The sequence below is a fragment of the Lissotriton vulgaris genome, chromosome 6 (assembly GCF_964263255.1).
Source record: "Lissotriton vulgaris chromosome 6, aLisVul1.2, whole genome shotgun sequence".
NCBI classification, from domain to species: Eukaryota; Metazoa; Chordata; class Amphibia; order Caudata; family Salamandridae; genus Lissotriton; species Lissotriton vulgaris.
This window is the reverse complement of record NC_141694.1, coordinates 468,792,392-468,812,314: the sequence shown is the minus strand read 5'-3', so window position 1 is coordinate 468,812,314 and position 19,923 is coordinate 468,792,392.

Below are 19,923 nucleotides of genomic sequence, written 5' to 3'. Positions count from 1 at the left end.
TGGTTGAGTAACCTTCTGATGCCTGGAGGTAGCAAGTTCCATATTCTCGGTGCAGCACTCTGTCGTACTTTTTTTCTGTGCTCGATATCTTGGTGACTTGAGGTGTAGGGCTTTGTGTGTTATACACACCAGTTTGAGCTGAATTCTGGCTCCATAAGGTAGCCAAATCATTGCTTTCAGGGGAGGAGAGATTTGGTCCATTATTTTATAATGGGCAGGCTTTTGGTGGGGAAAATTAGGAGGGATTCTGGTTTTTTTTGCATTTAGTTTAAGCTGATTGCTTGTTAACCATTGCATCTTCACCATTAGAGCTTTGTTCATTGTTCTGATCTCCTACAAAGAGGAAATCTTAATGTAAATCTGAGTGTCATCAGCATATGTGTGAGAAAGGATGTAAGAGTATTGATTCCCTCCATTGCAGAGGTGAGGTGCTGATGAGGACATGTGAGGAAATTGGTGAGAATATGTCAATTGCTCCTTGGTCGTTACTTACATGAATCCCTCCCTTTGCTTTTTTGTCTGGGTGTTTATTTGGCACAGACCTGTAGTTCTGGTTTCATACTTTGGCACATACATGGGGCTGTTCCTCTAGCTTTGCACTTGAGCTTGCCTTTATGGTACTAGTGAAGGAAGGGTTCCCAGAGAATGAATGACTATGATTAGGTATGTTTAACATTCCAAGGGCTTTGTGGTTTTTGAATTGACTGAGTTGAGGGTGTACTTGGGCTTTGTTTCCCTCTCCTACTTCTTTTTGTACATTTACATCCAGTTGTGAGGAAAGTTCAGCTTCCATATTGGACCCATGAACCTCTAACGTATCTGCTAAGAATTGTTCTCCTGGATCTACCAATTCTCTGGTTCAGCCGTCTACGATGATATATATGGTTGCCTGTTCTAGGCTGTAATGGATGTCCAGGTAATTCAGTTGCATTCATTGTGCTTCAAATTTCTTTTGGACAATCTTTGTTCCATAAGAATAGACTACTGTAATGGAAATTGTGTACCTCTGTCGTCAAAGGGTCCCCAGTTTCTGGACACCAAGAGGAGTATTCTGACCTGCTATTATCAGCCCAGAAGACGTAACCTGAGATCCTGGTCATGGTCTAAGTTTATGCAACTTTTGAAATTCTGTGGGGGGATTAAAGAGCAAGCCTGTGATTTTAGGCAAGAGGTTAACTATTATCATAATGAGATCCTGCCTAGGTTCACTTTCAAGCCCGACATAGATACATATATTGTTCTGCCTACTGCAGTCTTCCAGGTCAGTGACTTTTGTCGATAGGCACCACAATAGGAAAAGTAGGCGACCAGACTACGGGGAAATTCAGAAGCCGGCCATCTTCCTGCATGGCCAAGCCCCTCCTACATTGACAATCTCAATTAGAGAAAGGACTCGGCTCCAATAACTGAATACCCAATATGAGACTCCAGTACCAGCAGTCATAGTTGTCACTTTCCTTGCTTCCGACATTCTACGGTCAAGCCATATTCCTCTCATTCATTTTGATGTGCTTACTGTTGCCTCCCTTAAAAATCCCTGTCCATAATTTTTTTATTTAGGTGCTATTTTTTGTTTACACCTTAGAACTGTTGCGGACATATTAGAATTTAAGTACTGATATTACAGTGAAATGAAATGCCATTGACAGATTGTACACACCTAACATGATGATAATTGTAAATAGGCTTTTCGTATGAATATTTTGAAGATTGTGACACACATATCACAAATTGTTTGTCAGTTGCCGCTGAGAAATGAGTACCAATTCTATTCACATCACTGTTATTTCTGTATATGTCTTGTTTTTGTATATATAATGTTTTTGAACCAGGCAACTTTTTTCAATGTTTTCAACAGATTTTCCCCTTCTGTTGCTGAAACCATTTGTATTGCTTTCATACTCTATGCACTTTCTCACTGTTAATCAGTGCTAAAGTGTTTGTGCTCTCTCCCCAAAACTTTGTATAATTGGCTTACACCTGATTGGTCTATTTAATTTACTTAGAAATCCATAGAAAATTGTACTACTTGTACCCAGTGCCTGTAAAATAAATGTTACAAGTAGGCCTAAAGCACTCATTGTTCCACCCACTAAAGTAGCCTTTTAAAACATTGCAGGCCTGCCATTGCAGCCTATGGTGCAGTTTTAAACTGCCATAATTAACTGACAAAATAAACCTTTTGCCAGCCCTAAACCTCCCTATTTCATACGTATAAGTCACCACTAAGGTAGATCCTACAACCTCATAGGACAGGGTGCAGTGCAGTTCAAAAGTAGGACATGTATACTGCAGTTTTACATGTCCTGGCAGTGATTTTTCACTATTTTAAGGCCAACCTCTCCCATTGACTAACACTGCGTTACCCTGTAACATTTGATGAATGATTATTTTAGATTGGGAGTAGATAGAGATATGCTGTTTGCACTGTTTGCTCCAAAAATAATTTTAATTTGAAGTCTGCTTTAAAGGCAAGTCCATGACCCCCGGCCTGCTGTTCTCATTACAGCGATGACCATTCATGCCGCTTTCCCTGCTCCTCACGGCCTCCTCCACTGTGAACAGGACTCTTCATGCCAAACTCTGAGAAGGTAACTTTTTTTCAGCGGGGCTAACCTGGTCCCTGTATCTGAATAGCACTCTATCATGGTTGGCCTGAACCTGTGAACTAGTGCGACCTGATAACTGCGAGTGGCACTTTGGGCATTTAGGCACTATTTTCATTAACAACTTTAACATTGCACATCTCCAGTTCTTTGTTGCTATCTCAAATCCTAGAAAAGGAAATACAATTTCCAAGGCAGAAATTACAAGATGGATAGTTAAATGTATCCAAAATATTACCCCTTCTAGCTATCAAATCTAACATTGGCACTCATAATTCTTGTCCATCCCCTATCACATAAGAGAGACACTCTTTTCTAAAAACACATCACCAACCCCTTTACCATTCACCCCCACTCACCAACAGTAATTTACATAGGAGGCCTTCTCAGAAAACCACTACATCAATATCTCCTCTCACTACTCAACAAAAACAAAACATAACACACATATACAATTTCATAATACATTCCGTAACAAATGAGAAACATACACCAACTCCCACCCTCATGACAACACCAATATTATGCATCCTAATTCATCTTTACTCCCACATTTTCTAACTTCCCAAACACCTATCACAAATATGTCAACACAATACATCTCCTTCACCCTACACTCATCCAGTGCACAAATTAGAGCTTTAAAACATGACCCATGTGATTTACCACCACCCCTAACCCATCCCTACCCTAAACAGACATCATGAAAATAAATAGCATGCCACTCTTCACAAGTTTGCATCTCTATGTCTGTTACACAACAAGGCTACTCTACAGAAACACCGCAGCTCACCAACTCAGTCACAACCACCATCTTCACCCAATGAAATGCCTTCTAAGCATGTTGGACAAGGAATATGATATAGATAATCAACACTATTGCTAACCTAATACTGTTTATACCAGCACTAATGACACACCTACTAAAAGTAGAAAAATACTGCTCACTCTTCCTGAAAATAAAGTCACACCACCAATAAAACACAAAGTCTAAAAACAAGCACCACATCTGCGACCTACACACAACCTGACTTACTTTTCATAACTGAATCATGGTTGGGAGATGACATCGCTCCGGTGTTGCATTAAGCCCGTCCTCCAGGCTATCAATCTATCACACAAAATTTCATTTGTACAAATTCAGTATTAGTTACCTTTCAAAGGATTGCTTCAGTCTCATGACCAGACCACCATGGGGTAGCTTGCCAACATAAAGCACCACAAATCAACACACCCAAGACCACCTTAAATGCATCCGCCTATCGACTGTGGAACAAACTTATTTTTGAGTACACAACACAACTACTATCCAACACAGATCTTGACATATTACATGCTGTTAAAAAACGTTGAGTGGCTACAGGAAGCTTTTTAAATCCCAATGCCACTAATAGCAACAAAACAGGACAAAAGAAAACTATCACCTTGAGTAAATGAAGAACTAACAAAGTTAAAACAACAAATTGCAAAGCTGCAACACACCTGGCTCAAAACAGCAGTCAAAACAAATTTCACCTATGAAAACTTAACATACTAGATACATCAACAGTCAAAAAAGTTACAAAAGGTACTCTTCAGACAGATTTCTAAATGCTAAATGTGCAAATAAGGAATTTTATAAAATGTTAACTAAATTTCATAAGCCTAAATGTACAGAAGGACTCATCCCATTGTTCAGGAATTCGCTGACAAATTGGCAACTCATTACACAACCAAAGCAGACACGTTGGACGCCCTGTTTAAAACAAAGGAAAACTTCAAGCACCAATCCATTTCCAAAATTCCCCTCCAAAAGAAGGCTAAGCCAGCCTCTGCATTCTTTCAAGCAAATATCAAAAAGTGAATTCATGGATCCGGTCAAAGCAAGAAGGCCTTACAGCTGCCTTCAACAATTCTTCAACTACCGAAATCAATCCTGAAGACCCAAAACATGCAAACATCAGCCCATTAATAAAGAAAAAACCTGGACGCCACATGACTCCAACAATTGCAGACAAGTTACAAATGGACCTTTTCTGGGCAAAGTGATAAAAAATAGCAGCATTTGCCCAGATTATTAAATCAATCAATCAATCAATCAGAACATTTGTAAACTGCACTACTTACCCGTGAGGGTCACAAGGCGCTGGGGGGCGGGGAATGCTGCTACTGCTCAAATAGCCAGGTCTTGAGGAGTCTTCTGAAGGTTAGTATGTCCTGGGTCTGCCGCAGGGGGATGGGGAGGGTGTAACAGGTCTTGGCGGTGAGGTGGGATAACGATCTGCCACTGGCGGTCACTCTTTGGATGCGGGGGACTGTGGCGAGGGCGAGGTCGGTGGAGCGGAGCTGGCGGTTGGGGGTGTTGAGGCTGGGTCGTCTGTTGAGGTATGCTGGTCCGGTGTTGTGGAGTGCCTTGTCTGCATGGGTGAGGAGCTTGAAGGTGATCCTCTTGTTGACGGAGAGCCAGTGCAGGTCTCTCAGGTGAGGTGTGAACTGGCTGCGGCAAGGGATGTCAAGGATCAGGTGTACAGAGGTGTTCTGAATGAGTTGAAGGCGTTTCAGGAGTTTGGCTGAGGCTCCTGTGTAGAGGGCGTTTCCATAGTCCAACTTGCTGCTGACGGCGGTCTGGTTAACCGTTCTTCTTGTGTCATAATTCAGTGAAGATAACTCCATATGTTCAGACTACCAGGCTGGATTCTGACCAAGAAGAGGCACAAAAACTGCACACATCACCATCTGGGATGACATAAAAAACAGAGGATACCGGAACTGGGTTGCTGCACTACTTCTCTTGGATGTCTCAGCTGCCCTCAACACAATTGACAACGACATCTTAATAAAAAAGACTCAACAAAGCCAGCATAGAGGGGACTGCTTTTGACTGGATCACCTCCTGACTTCTAAAAAGAACAAATGTCATTCATGCTCCCACGTTCTCATCCAAGCCATTCTTCCCAAAAGCAGGGTCCCTCAAGTCTCTATCATCTCACCCATGGTTTTCAACATCGACATACATTCATTACCAGCAATGATCAATGAATTTGAGCTCACATGCTATAACTATGTAGATAACATGCAAATACTCCTTAAATTGGAAAGTCACAACAACATTAAACACTCAATAATCTTCTTTGCCTCAGAGTCATTTATCAGTAGATGATAGGAGCCATCTCAAATTGAATGCTTCCAAAAGTGAAATACTCACATGTGGTAATTAGAAGAACCATAACTCACTCTGCACCTGGCTTGACGATCTGGGACCACCTACAAAAGTATCTAAAGAAACCTTGGAATTACCACGGACTCCAAGATATCAATGAATGCCCAAGTGAAAAAAAAAGCAAGATCAAGCTTCATTACTATGGAAACTCTGCAACACATCTTCCCCCACCTGGAATTTCCTTACTGGGCACATGCTACTATCTCTCTTGTACTGTCTGAACTTGATTATGCTGTTTGCCTTTACCATGGCTCTTTTTTATCAACTATGTAAAGACTACGGATTCAGAACTCTGCTGCCAAATTTCTTCGACATTCAAAGCCACAAGCCCACATCCTCCCTGCCTTGAGGGCCCTACATTTGTTATAGGATGCCAGAATATCCAGCTTCAACTTGCTTTATTTCACTCACAAAGCTATACATGGACATGACTGCTTAACATTGGGTACAAAATCACCAAATATATTCAACAAAGCAACCTCAACTCAAGATTGGCCCTTGCTTCAAAACTCAACAATACAATATGATAACCATAGGTTATGCATCTTTCTCTGTTGAAGCAGCCAAACTATGGTATTCATTACCGCCATACATAAGATCCACGGATAACTACTCAAGAGTTGGTTCTATTCTACATAACCACTATAGTCAAACACCAATGAGGAGCATATTCATGAGCATGTAAACATTTATAATGTGATTATATGTATGTGTTGGAATGGGTAACTATGATGTCAGTGAGTACCATGATATGTGCAGGCCTGACAGCGGCAATACCAATAAATGCAATGCCAATATATGCCATAACCTGTACCCATATGGCAATGTCAATGCTCCTAAATACAATGTCAATGTATGCTTGCACAACAGGGATAATACCAGTAGTAGCAGTGTCAATGTATGCCACAAATCATGTAGAAATGACAATGTTGTTACCAGTAAAAGTGATGTCAATGTACGTCATGATTAGGGCTCCCGGTTTTCCGTTTAAACGGATTTTTACATGTAAATACAGACGGAAAACAATTTTTCCTTTGTCTGTATTTATATGTAAAAACGGGAAAATACTATTAAATGGCCATGCTTCAGCCCAGAGTTGCCATGCCCCTGTTCCTTTTGTTGCTGCCCTAGCCCTTCTTTTGAACTACGCATCTTTGACAAGTCTCTTTCTGTGGCCTCAGGGGACAGATTAATGGCGCGCAGCGCCACAGGGCTCAAAGAGCTTCAGACCTGTGACCCCCGCTGCCCCCCCTGTGTGTGTCAGCCCGGCTTCCCGGGGTCACACACAGCTGCACAAGTACTTCAGAGGTCTTTAAAAGACCCTTTATTTAATAACAAGGCTTTGTTGTGTTTTCTCACCCCTTCACTTCATAGCGTCCTTGCATCTCTGCTCTGCAAATTGCTGGGAGAATCAGCCCTCACCACCCCCCCTCCCCCTGAAATTCTTCATAGCACACACCCCCTAATTTGCTCGACATCCCAGCCCAGGTAGAAGGGAGCAGGGCATTAGCAAAACAAAGGATTCTTGGCAGGGCACATTAGCGAGCAATCACTGAGGTGTTACTCATGCAGCACCAAAGAAAGGCAACCTATGTCTTCAATCTCCATAAAACGGGGAATAGGTCACTCGAAAATCAAACACTGACACTCACACAGAAGCCTGCTTTATCTCACTGTTGTGGTTTATGCACGCTGTTTCCAGAGCTGTAAAACAATTTGCGTAATCTCAAGTGTAAAGATTTAAAATGCCTTTCATACTTTACTGGATGCTATTACCCTGGACCGTGTATTTAATGGCCAAGGGTTGTTGCATGAAAAATAAAGGGCCCTCTTTGCCACTGTTCTTCTTCCTCACAGACACTGCTAGAGTGGACGGGTCTTGACTCTGCCACCACCAACGAAAGGCCCACAAGCACACATTGCACTGAGCGTACCTGCAATACCTGGAAATCAATGTGAGAGAATGTCACAAGCAGCGTTGTGCAAATTGTTAACTTTACTAAAATTAGGAGAAATTAGAAATGTTTTCAGAACCATTTACCGCCTCCATCTTGCAGTCTCATGAAGCAAGTGTCTGCCAGCTCAGAGTGGCAGTGGGCAAACACACTAACTCATCAACTGAAAAGGCATCAGTTATTTCATGTCCGGATCCTCCATTACATAGTCTGTATCTGCACTTAAAATTCTGCAACCATGCTGTGATGACACTGAACAGCACTGTGTTTTTATAATGCCAAATAATACACTGCAGGATGAATAGTTTTTGGCCAAGCAGCATTTGATTTACATCAAGAGCCGATATTCTACATGTACAGATTTCGTTAAAAAAAATGTTAATAAACGTTAGTGCGCAAACGCAGTTACACAGAGGAAAACAGAAATTCTCAAATTGAGAGTACTCGATAGTTAAGTAGACAGGTGCAGCCTGTGAGAGGTGATAGGTTTTGAATTGCCCCAGTCACCGTTTCCACTCCTATGTTTGATGACAATATTCCCCAGCAAAAATCTCTCATTACCCCGAGAACACCGTCTATTGCAAATAACTAGAGTTTAGCGCAGCGATCTCTCAATAGGCCCTTCCTCTGCTGCATGTGCCTGTACAGTGTTCATTGCTGAGGGCTGTCCGAAATAATGTGGTCAGGCCCAGAATGTTGGGAAAACATTAGCCTATGTTATCTCATGTTCTGGGTCTGCAACAACTAGTCCTAGATCCACCTTTTGTAGCTGGACGCACACTTAACCCCATGTCTGCAGCCTGGTGGCTTGTGGTGTCCCTTTTGCATTGTGGTCGTTGTGTGTTGAGTTTTTTGCCATGTAGTTTGTTGTTCCCTCGGCTCTTGTGTCCGTGTTTTTTGGGGACTGAAATAAATGTGGAAAAATACTAGCTGTAGCTTCATTTTTTGCTTGTGGCAAAAATAAATGCGGATAAATACAGAAAAAATGCCCAAAAAATAAATATGGATAAATACAGACGGAAATGGCAAAAAAATAAATACCATTAAACCGGGAGCCCTAGTCATGATCTAATCAATCAATCATTAAGGGATTTAAAGCACACCACTCACCCATGAGGGTTTCAAGGTGCTGGGGGGTGCAGCTCTGGTTCACCTAAAGAGCCAGGTCTTGAGGTTCCTACTCAAGGTTTGCAGAGTGGGGAGTGTCTGATGTTGACTGGGAGCTCATTCCAGTCTTTGGCTGCGGTGTAGGAGAAGGCTCTTCCACCCACTCTCGTTCTGCGGATGAGTTGGGTTTCTGCTAGGGCGAGGTCAGCAGAGTAGAGGTTCCTTTTGGGTATGTGGAAGGAGATTCTTTCATTGAGGTATTTGGGTCCGCTGTTGTGGAGATATTTGTAGGCATGGGAGAGTAGCTTTAAGGTTACTCTCTTCTGGGCAGGAAGCCAGTGGAGTTCTGGACTTTTTGGTTCCGTCCAGAGGTGTCAGGGTACAACACCCAAAGACCCCGGAGTTCCACCTGCCTTGGTGCACAAATGAACAGAAACACGGGCTTCTCGATGGTGGCGTCAAAGACCAAAGGTTTATTACTGCAGGGACACAGAAGTCACAGATACTACACACGGGCAGTAATCAGGAGCCTGTTCGATTTGTACAAAGTGGGTTGATCCTTATATACGAAATTTTAAGCTGGGGGCGAATTCTTTACATGTAATACATTCCCAAAACCTTTGTGTCTAAAACAATAAATATTTGGTGTTACACAGGAACCGTCGATAATATCTGAGGCCAAACATTGCGAAGAGAGGGGTTCCCACTAGTTTGTCACAATTCCCTGTCAATATTGCATTCAGGACCCGGACCGCCTCATCGTAAAGTTCGTTACCTCCCCCTAATAAAGATTCAGAAAGAAAGAAACAGAGCCAGGTGTGGAAGATAAAAAAGTGGGATAAGGGATGTTTGTGGGTTGTAAATGGGCAAGGCTACCGGCTTCGGCCGCCTAATCATGATCAGGTACAATGGACACGAAGACCAGTTTGGCAGGACTGGCCTCGGGCAGAGGAGGTAGCCTTTGTCGAGTCATGCAGCTACAGCGTGATCTGGTTTAAGGTGCACGTGTCATGAAAGAGGTGAATCTCCGGCTAAGGTTACGTGTCCTTAATCGAAATGAAGTGATCAGAGGCTATTGCATATGTGAGGGCAAGAATCACAAAATGGCGGCCATGATCTAAGATGGATGCCATGGGTAGATCAGAAATGTGTTTATAAAAGGAGTGCTCTTGCTCGTAGCGTAGCGAAAACACCAGGATATACTAAATGGACCATTTGCGGTTCACTGATACCAATATTATGTATTTCCGACAAACTTGAAAACACGGGTTCAAGTCGTCACGGAACCGTCACGGAACCTCAGACCCTCCTTTTGCCCTTACATAGGCAATTACTCAGTCTATGTCAGAATCTAGTTCTATGCTCATCAGGTCAGTGACATGCTGTTGTATCATCATCCTTTCTCGTGTCTTTTCTCCAAACGCAGGTGGTTTTCTGAGACAAGTTGCAGCACAAAGACTACACAGAGCAGGACCACACTGGATAATCAGACAACATGAGAATAGGAATACTAAGATGACACCAATGACCATCAGAACCTTCCATCCCCACGCTGATATCAGAGTCCAAAACCACTCCATGAAGGACCAGTTTCCCTTGTCTACATGTATGGAGTCTGAAATCTTGTGCAACTTAGAGATCGCCTCATAGACTGTTGGAGCATTATTAGGAATAAAGACACAGCAGCTCGATTGGATCATTCTGCATACCCCACCTCGATCTGCAAGTATAACGTCTAGAACCATACGGTTCTGCAACGTCATGAGCCTATCCGCCTGAAGCTCAGCTGTCAGATTGCTAAGGGCACCAGCAGTTTCGGTAATAGTAGATTCAACTACCCGTGTTAGCTGACGTATGTTTCTACTATTGGCCATAGGTCCCCAGAACGGAAGGAAGCCTTTGAAGAAGTCTCCAGCTTCCTGACCAGCGGTATCTTCCTTGCTGAAGACACCTCTCGCTATTCTGGGTCTGTGGTAATCAGATGAAGCAGTGTATGTCGGAGGTAACAATCGAGCAATATAACATGATCCTGAAAAGTCGGCAGGCAACCATGTATAAGCTCTGTCTCGACAAATGAAGTAGGTACCCCTAGCAGTAAGAAAGGCAGGGGAAGAGTTAGCCGGAAACACATAAGTCTCTACGCACTCACTCCTCCCTAGCTGAGCTCTCGGATTTCTCCCATTACCTTGCAAACAGACCTGACCTCGGTGAGGTACGACCCAGATTGGAGTTGAGCTTTTACGCTTGCTTTCTCCTAAACTAAGGCGATACTCTGAAGTATTCCAACTTAAATATACTCGCAATTCGTCTCTAGGGTAAGATGGAGTATTATTGACGTCCTTGACCATGTCAATAATTCCCTGGACTAAGGCTTTGTTGGCAGAGTTATATTTAGTGGAACGCGATGGACGTGGAGGATAGGTTTCAAGGGCATAAGCAAAGATGGTTTGGAAGGCCTGAAATGATCCATTATAGCTGTAAGGCAAAACCAGATAGGGAATACCTTTATCCATAGTGTGGGGTATCAAACCACACACCCAGCAGTCTGTAGTGTTAACTACCAGTTGGTGTTGGTGCAAGAGCTGTACAAAAGTGTTGTTGATGAACTCTGAGCGTCTGGCTTGCTCATGTTCCGGAAATGAGTGAAAGGAGTGTATAGAAGAAACAGTAGAAATAGCAGGATCAAGGGGAGGTACTGTAGAAACTGGCACAAAAATCAAATGTATGCTAAAGACGATTCCACCCACCAATGTTGCTAAAACAATCAAAAATGTAATGGCACATTGCATCAGAAAACATTTGCTATGAAGAATTCTATTAAGTCTGTTTCTGCGAACATAAATCACATTTTCTCGTTGCAGCGCAGGAAGCTCCATCTTCTACAATCCGCTCGCGACCACTGATGATGTGTACGTAGATGAAAATGCCTCTATCAGCCCTGGGAGTTCCCAGAACCAACAGAAAGATCGACCTTGTGTCAGACCCCTGCAAATTCAAACTAGGCACACAGCCACGACCCTACGGCTACCCAGACGGCAAGGCAATTTTTTAAAAAACAATAAACAATAGCAAACTTCCTGGCTGAAGGCAAAAGTTCAATATATATATATATGTCAAAATCACAATATGCAGTTGCCTGCTTTATTTGTCCGTTTTATGGCTTCTTAGGTTGTATCTCTGCTTCGCTGGTACTGTCTGATCGGAAAATAGTGTATCACTAGCAGCTGTTGCAGAGTTTAAGTTCGCAGATAACAAAGTTTCTTCTGATGCTGGAGACAAATGTTCAATGTTCAAAGGAGTCTTTTCAGGAGGAGAGTCAGGTTTTGAAGTGTCAGTAATCAATTCGGCATCGCTGAAAGAGATGAACTTCGGTGTGATTTCAGATTCGGAGGCACCAATTCCCTTTTTCACCCAGTCGTCGTAAGGGAGCGGCAACGGAACACGCTTTACGTGAGAAGCGTGAATCCAGTGTTTGCGGCCAGCTACACGGACTGCTGTCCTCGTCGCCAGTAAGATCTGAAAAGGCCCCACAAATCTTGGTTGAAGGTTCTTCGTCCTCGCGAAGTTCTTGATTACAATGAAATCACCCGGTTTCAGCTGGTGCCCTGGACTCTCCGGAGGTTTTGGCAAGGCATCGAAAACCTGTTGATGAATAAGACTCAATTTAGCAGTCAAGTCGTAAAGGTAGTCTATCAACATAGGATATTCAATGGAGCAAAATTGTTTAGGCCTTGGCACACCCCAGATATTTGCCGGGCGGCCAAACACAATCTCGTATGGACTAAGCCCTATTCTAGAATGTACTGTTGCTCTCGTTGATAACAGGGCCAAAGGAAGTGCGTCTGGCCAGGCTAAACCTGTGGATGCTTGTATTTTGGCTATTTTTAGCTTGAGGGTGCCATTATAACCCTCGACTAAACCAGCAGACTGGGGATGGTTTGCACTGTGAAATTTCTGTTTCAATCCTAGGCCGGCACACACACTCTGCATAACTTTCCCTATAAACTCACTTCCGTTATCTGACCATACAATCCGTGGCATTCCATACCTAGGGAAAAATTCCTTGAGAAGAATTTTGGCAGTAGATAGGGCAGTGTTGTCCTTTAGTGGGTATGCTTCTATCCACCTGGAAAAAGCACAAACTACCACCAGGACGTACTTTAGATTGTTGCAGCGTTCCATGTGAATGAAGTCTAACTGAATCACTTCAAAGGGGCAGGAAGGAGGAGCGAAATGACCAGCTGGAGTTGGAGTTCCCTTGCCAGGATTATGCATCAAGCACACCATACAATTTTTCACCACTCTCTCTGCACACTTACTGATTCCCTCATTCTTCCAGACCGGAGCCAACATCTTACATATCCCTTTAGAACTTATATGCGCTACTCCATGCGCCATCGTCACTACTGCAAGCACATACGCATCGGGCAACATCCAACGCTGCTGTTCTGTCAAATCAATCCAACATCCATTCGAGTCCAACTTGCCCGTACTTTCTCTCCATACACGTTTCTCTTCCTCAGTCGCTTCTTTCTGAATCTCTTTCACACTTTCCATAGTGTCCTCACACATTCCAGACTCAGCAATCCACCTTGCAGACGTAGCAACATACATTCTACTCATCGTGTCTCTAGCTGTCTGTTTAGCAATTTCGTCAGCAAAAGCATTCCCACGACCAACATCATCCGTGATTGCTTTATGAGCACTGCACTTCACAATCGCAACTTCAGTCGGCAAGGTTAGAGATTCCAACAAGTCGTTAACTAGCTGACCATGTTGGATCTTAGTCCCATGGGACGTAATGAAACCTCTTTCTCTCCACAACCGGCCAAAACTATGGGCCACGCCAAATGCGTACTGACTATCTGTAAACACATTCACTCTCTTTCCCTCAGCTAAAACACACGCTCTCGTTAGAGCTAATAATTCTGCAGCTTGGGCAGAATTCTGGCTTACTCTTGCAGTCTCCACAATCGTCTTCAAAGTCGTTACTGCGTAGGCAGCAGTCACATCACCATTCTCCAATTTAAAACATGACCCGTCCACATACAGCGTACCATCCGGATCTGATAGCGGAGTATCCTTCAAATCGATGCGTCCTTTTGTCTCTTCCTCCGTTTTGAAATAGCAGTCATGTGGCTCAAAATCACTCGACTCTTGATCAGTCGGCAACAATGTTGCTGGATTCAATACATTGCATCTTTTGATCTGAATATGACTCGCTAGTAATGTCAGCTCGTAACCAGATAATCTCGCACTAGTCAGGTGTTGAGTCTTCGTTCGGTTCATGAGTGTATCCACTGCATGAGGAACCATGACCACTAGCATATTGTTCATCACCAAACCAGCAGATTGTCGAATGGAAGCTGCAGCTGCCGCTGTAGCTCTCAAACAACTAGGCAACGCTCTAGCTACCGGATCTAATGTTGATGAAAAATACGCACAAGGGCGTTGTTTATCACCAAATTTCTGTGTCAGAACACTCAACGCGCAACCTTCTCTTTCGTGAACGTAGAGCGTGAATGGCTTACTGTAATCAGGTGTACCCAATACAGGAGCTGAACACAATGCTTTTCGTAATTCAGTAAAACTCTCTTGACATTCATCAGACCATGGCACCGGACTCGGAACATTTTTCCCAGTCAAAGCTACCAATGGTTTTGCTAAAAGAAAAAAATTTGGAATCCACTGCCTACAGTAAGAGGTAATACCTAGGAAGGCACATACTTCTCTCTGTGTGCGTGGAACACTCATCTGCGTAATGGCTTTTATTCTTTCTGGGGTCAACTTCCTTCCCTCCTTTGACAAGAGATGACCTAGGTAGGTCACTTCTTGGCAGCAGTATTGCATCTTGGAAGGAGACACCTTATGATTCAAATTAGACAAATGATGCAATAGGGAAATTGTAGCTGCTTTGCAAGTTTCCTTGTCATCGGCAGCCACTAGAAGATCGTCTACGTACTGTACAAGGGCAGAACCTGGAGGAAGGACAAAAGAATCTAACTGGCTTTTTAATGCTTGACTGTAAATGGATGGACTTTCACAATAGCCTTGTGGAGCGCGTTTAAATCTGAAACTGCGACCTCCTAGACAGAAGCCGAAAATATCCCTACTTTCTTCGGCTATCGGAATGCTGAAAAAGGCATTCTTTAGGTCAATGACTGAGAACCATGTAGCTGTGGCAGGAATCAATGTTAACAAGGCAGTAATGTCTGGCACTACAGGAAACTGTGGGACTACGATCTTATTAACTTCTCTAAGGTCTATGACAAACCTATATACTGGAGGTTTTGTAGGATCAGTTCGCTTCAGAATCGGTAAGACAGGACTGTTACAGACATTTCCTCTAGTTTCCTCAACCACACCCTTCTTAATCAAGTCTTGCACAATCAATAAAAGTGCACGCTCACCTTCACTCGAGATTTTATATTGGGGAATTCTTGGAAATTTCACATTTGCTTTCAAAGTTACCACATACGGTGGAATTTCTAGGAGACCTACATCGTTAGGACCAGTCGCCCAAAGAGAATCAGGGAGTGAACGTAGCTCCGGCGGGAGTGCATCCATTGACAAGTACATCGGAGAGATGATATTTTTACCCAACGTAAGCTGTACTCCTTCCGGAGAACAGTACAATGTCGCATATAGTCGTTTTAACAAATCTAAACCAAGCAGATTTTCATTACAACCTGTCGTCAAAATCAGGGGTGCTTTCAATTGGCACGGTCCAACAGAAATGGACAAAGGACCAGATATCGGGTTGTACACAGGGGCGCCTGAAAAACCTACGGAAACATTTGTTGAGCCAGACAAAGGTGCGCCAGGGAGTTTCGCATGAATGATAGAACTTTTTGCGGCACCAGTATCCAACAGAAACGGTTCGACTACACCTGATGTTGCTACTGCGACATAAGGCCCACTCTGATCCACTGGAACTGATACTACTCCCTCTCTCTGTCCATGGCTGTCCTAGTACCCATTTTGCTGAAAACCCTCATCTACTTCATTATAGTCCTCAACAAGATACTGTTGAGATCTATTTGCTGAGCAGATTGTCCATTTCGCTGATCAAAGTGATTGGAGGGACGATCATTCGTTTGTGGAGGCATAGCACCTCGTCCTCGTCCTCTAGAATTCTGCACAAAACCACCACGACCTCTCTGAGCTGCTGCTGCATTATTTTGCGCTAAGATCGGACATTCGTTTTTATAGTGACCCTCTTTCTTGCAGTACGCACACTGATTCCACTGATATTGAGGTCTTGATGAACCATAATCTGTCCTTTGGTATGAACCTTGCTGCGTATTAGTCTGATTCGCGCGAGGCGGATACGCCTGCTGCAAAAGAACTTTAGTTTTTAAATCTTTCGTTTTCTTCTCTGATTTCTCCTATTCCTCTTTATCTCTATTTTCGTAGTACTGTGCAGTCGCAAGTATTTGCGCTGTCGTAGATACAGCCCACGCACTTTCTGAATCCTTTAATTTATTGCATAATTCAGGTAACAGATTATGCACAAATTTATCTACAAACAGTCTTTGCCCTCCTTCTGTACTCATGTCCTGACCACTATGATCCACAAAAGTCTCTTCGAACCTCGTGAAGAAGTCGGAGACACTTTCGTCTTTCTTCTGCCTGCATGCTGACAATTTGTCCCAATTAACACGCAATGCTGGCATCAGAGTCTTCATTAGATCAATTATTCTACCTGGCAGATTAGCAATCAGAGGTTCGGGTTTCGCACCACCTATTTGCTGACCATCTGCTGCAGTGATAGCTGCCCAATCACCACCTAAGGCAGCTTGATGATCCTCCCTACGAATTTTAGCCCACACTGGTTGCGGAACTACATTACCAAACAACATATCGATGTCGGCTAAGTTCATTATACAAGCCTCAACTGTCTGTGTTAATTCCTTGTAATATCCGGCTGGATTCTTACGTGGATCTGGCAAGGCCTGTTTCACCGCTAACACTTCAGCTCGCTTCCATGGAATGTGTATCCACACTCGTTGGAACTGCGCTGGAGCAGCTACAATACCATTCGGTGCGTCAGCTTGCACAGCTTCGCGCCAAATTGGAGGAACCTCCCTCATTGGATATTGGCGACTTAGCTTCATTTTACCTTTTTCTAAACTCTCGGTGAACGAAGAGATGGATCATTCCTAAAACTTAAAATAAGTTCCATCGCTTCCTTTATATTCTCACCCACTATCATTCCAGCAGCGAACTCCTTTTGAACCCTAATTAAATCTTCCAAATCTGATTCGACATCGTCTTCTTCTATCTCTTCACGTAACAACGAGCACATCTCATCAAAGACGTACCGTTGCGTTGGTTCCCCCCACTGCATAAATGTGTCTAGCACATCTCTCGTACTATATCTTCTACTCTTCGAAATCCATCTGAAAGCCGTGGAATCTAAAACTCCCCGTTCCTCAGTACTTGGAAGCTGACTCCGTCTCTGAACAGAATCAGGAGTAGGAGTCTTAATTAAAGTTTTATATATAGGAGACAGCATATTAGTAACAGAATCAGTGATTCTTCGACGAACAGAAAGTGGAGTTAGCACACTCGCAGACATAGAGAATGCAGTAGAGGTAGGAATAGATGACGAAACAGTAGGAGTATCGAGGAAAATAGTTTCTGGAGCAGTAGGTACAGGAGCTGGCAGTGTAGGAAGAGGAGGAGCTGTAGGAACATTCACATTCATCACAGGAGGTACAGGAACTTGATTCTGAGGGATAGGAGCAGGAACACCAGGTTGTCCAGCAACCGGCAATTGAACATTCGGGACAGGCGGAGCCGTAGCACCTTGTGCATACGGTGGAGGTGACCTTAACAGATAAGATAGCAGAGGATCGTTTTCGGAATCCTCCAGTATCTTAGCCATTTTCGATGGCAAGGCAGGATAGCACTTGTCAATCGCTAAGTTATGCTCTCTAATGGCTACGTCTATGGCCTTTTCACACTCATTAGCTTGCAACTGTTTAGCCTCTTGCTCTAGAGTTAACTCTTCTTGTTCTTTCTGTTCTTTCTTCAACCTTTTCATTTCTCTCTGTTTGGATTCTTTTCGCCAGTAACGGAAAGAATCAAACATTGCCGGCCGGGCTTTCTTCCTGAACAATTTCGCTTCTAGGTTGTCGAGAATCTCTGGTTCAAAACTACCATGCAGTGGCCAACTAAGGACACCATCCTTCTTACAATAACGGACCCATACCTCATTATAAGATATAGGACCCACGCCATGTTTACAATATAGATCATATAGGGGAGTCCCAATCGGAGGAACCAGACAAGAGTCCTCCAATCGTGAGTCACTGTTGCAACTAAAACAAGACAACATTTTCCGACTTACCATTTTCAGTCAGGAACACAAAACAAACAAACACGGAACAAATATGTGCACTCGAACCAAGAACTTAGGCCTACCAAAACGAACTGATGTATCGATACCCAAACTAAACCAAATAGATTATCGTAACTAGAACAACCAGTGATAATCTGACAAAACCAAACCAAACCAAGAACCGATCAAGGATTTTTAACAATCCTCACAAAGTAACCAGCTAGCTATCACTAAATACTTAACTGAGTCACTGAAGACGTCACCAAGGAGAAACCCGTCACGTTTCGCCGTACTAAGGACTGCACCTCTTCGGGTCCAAGACAGGGCGACGGTCAAGGCAACGGCCCACTGCAGCCGTCCTGAACGGGAAACCCTCGTGGAAGAGAACTTCGGGCCACTTTTGCGATATGCCGGGATCGATGAAGTGGGGCGCCTCCCTCAGGAATCTTCACACGAAGCTTCTCGAACTCTTCAGGCTTTTGGACTGGTACCGAATGACGTCGCCGCACGTTGGGCGCCAATTGGAGTTCTGGACTTTTTGGTTCCGTCCAGAGGTGTCAGGGTACAACACCCAAAGACCCCGGAGTTCCACCTGCCTTGGTGCACAAATGAACAGAAACACGGGCTTCTCGATGGTGGCGTCAAAGACCAAAGGTTTATTACTGCAGGGACACAGAAGTCACAGATACTACACACGGGCAGTAATCAGGAGCCTGTTCGATTTGTACAAAGTGGGTTGCTCCTTATATACGAAATTTTAAGCTGGGGGCGAATTCTTTACATGTAATACATTCCCAAAACCTTTGTGTCTAAAACAATAAATATTTGGTGTTACACAGGAACCGTCGATAATATCTGAGGCCAAACATTGCGAAGAGAGGGGTTCCCACTAGTTTGTCACAATTCCCTGTCAATATTGCATTCAGGACCCGGACCGCCTCATCGTAAAGTTCGTTACCTCCCCCTAATAAAGATTCAGAAAGAAAGAAACAGAGCCAGGTGTGGAAGATAAAAAAGTGGGATAAGGGATGTTTGTGGGTTGTAAATGGGCAAGGCTACCGGCTTCGGCCGCCTAATCATGATCAGGTACAATGGACACGAAGACCAGTTTGGCAGGACTGGCCTCGGGCAGAGGAGGTAGCCTTTGTCGAGTCATGCAGCTACAGCGTGATCTGGTTTAAGGTGCACGTGTCATGAAAGAGGTGAATCTCCGGCTAAGGTTACGTGTCCTTAATCGAAATGAAGTGATCAGAGGCTATTGCATATGTGAGGGCAAGAATCACAAAATGGCGGCCATGATCTAAGATGGATGCCATGGGTAGATCAGAAATGTGTTTATAAAAGGAGTGCTCTTGCTCGTAGCGTAGCGAAAACACCAGGATATACTAAATGGACCATTTGCGGTTCACTGATACCAATATTATGTATTTCCGACAAACTTGAAAACACGGGTTCAAGTCGTCACGGAACCGTCACGGAACCTCACCAGTAGATGTTTTGTAGGTGTTGGGTGATGTGCTCATGCCATGGGATGCCGAGAACGAGTCTGGCCGCTGTGTTCTAGATTGTCTGGAGTTTGCTTAGCAGGGGTTTGTTGATTGCAGCATAGAGGGTGTTTCTGTAGTCCAGTCTGCTTGTTATAAGTACATGGGTGATGGTCTTTCTAGCTTCATGGGGGATCCCCTTGAAGGTCTTGTGAAGGATGCAGTG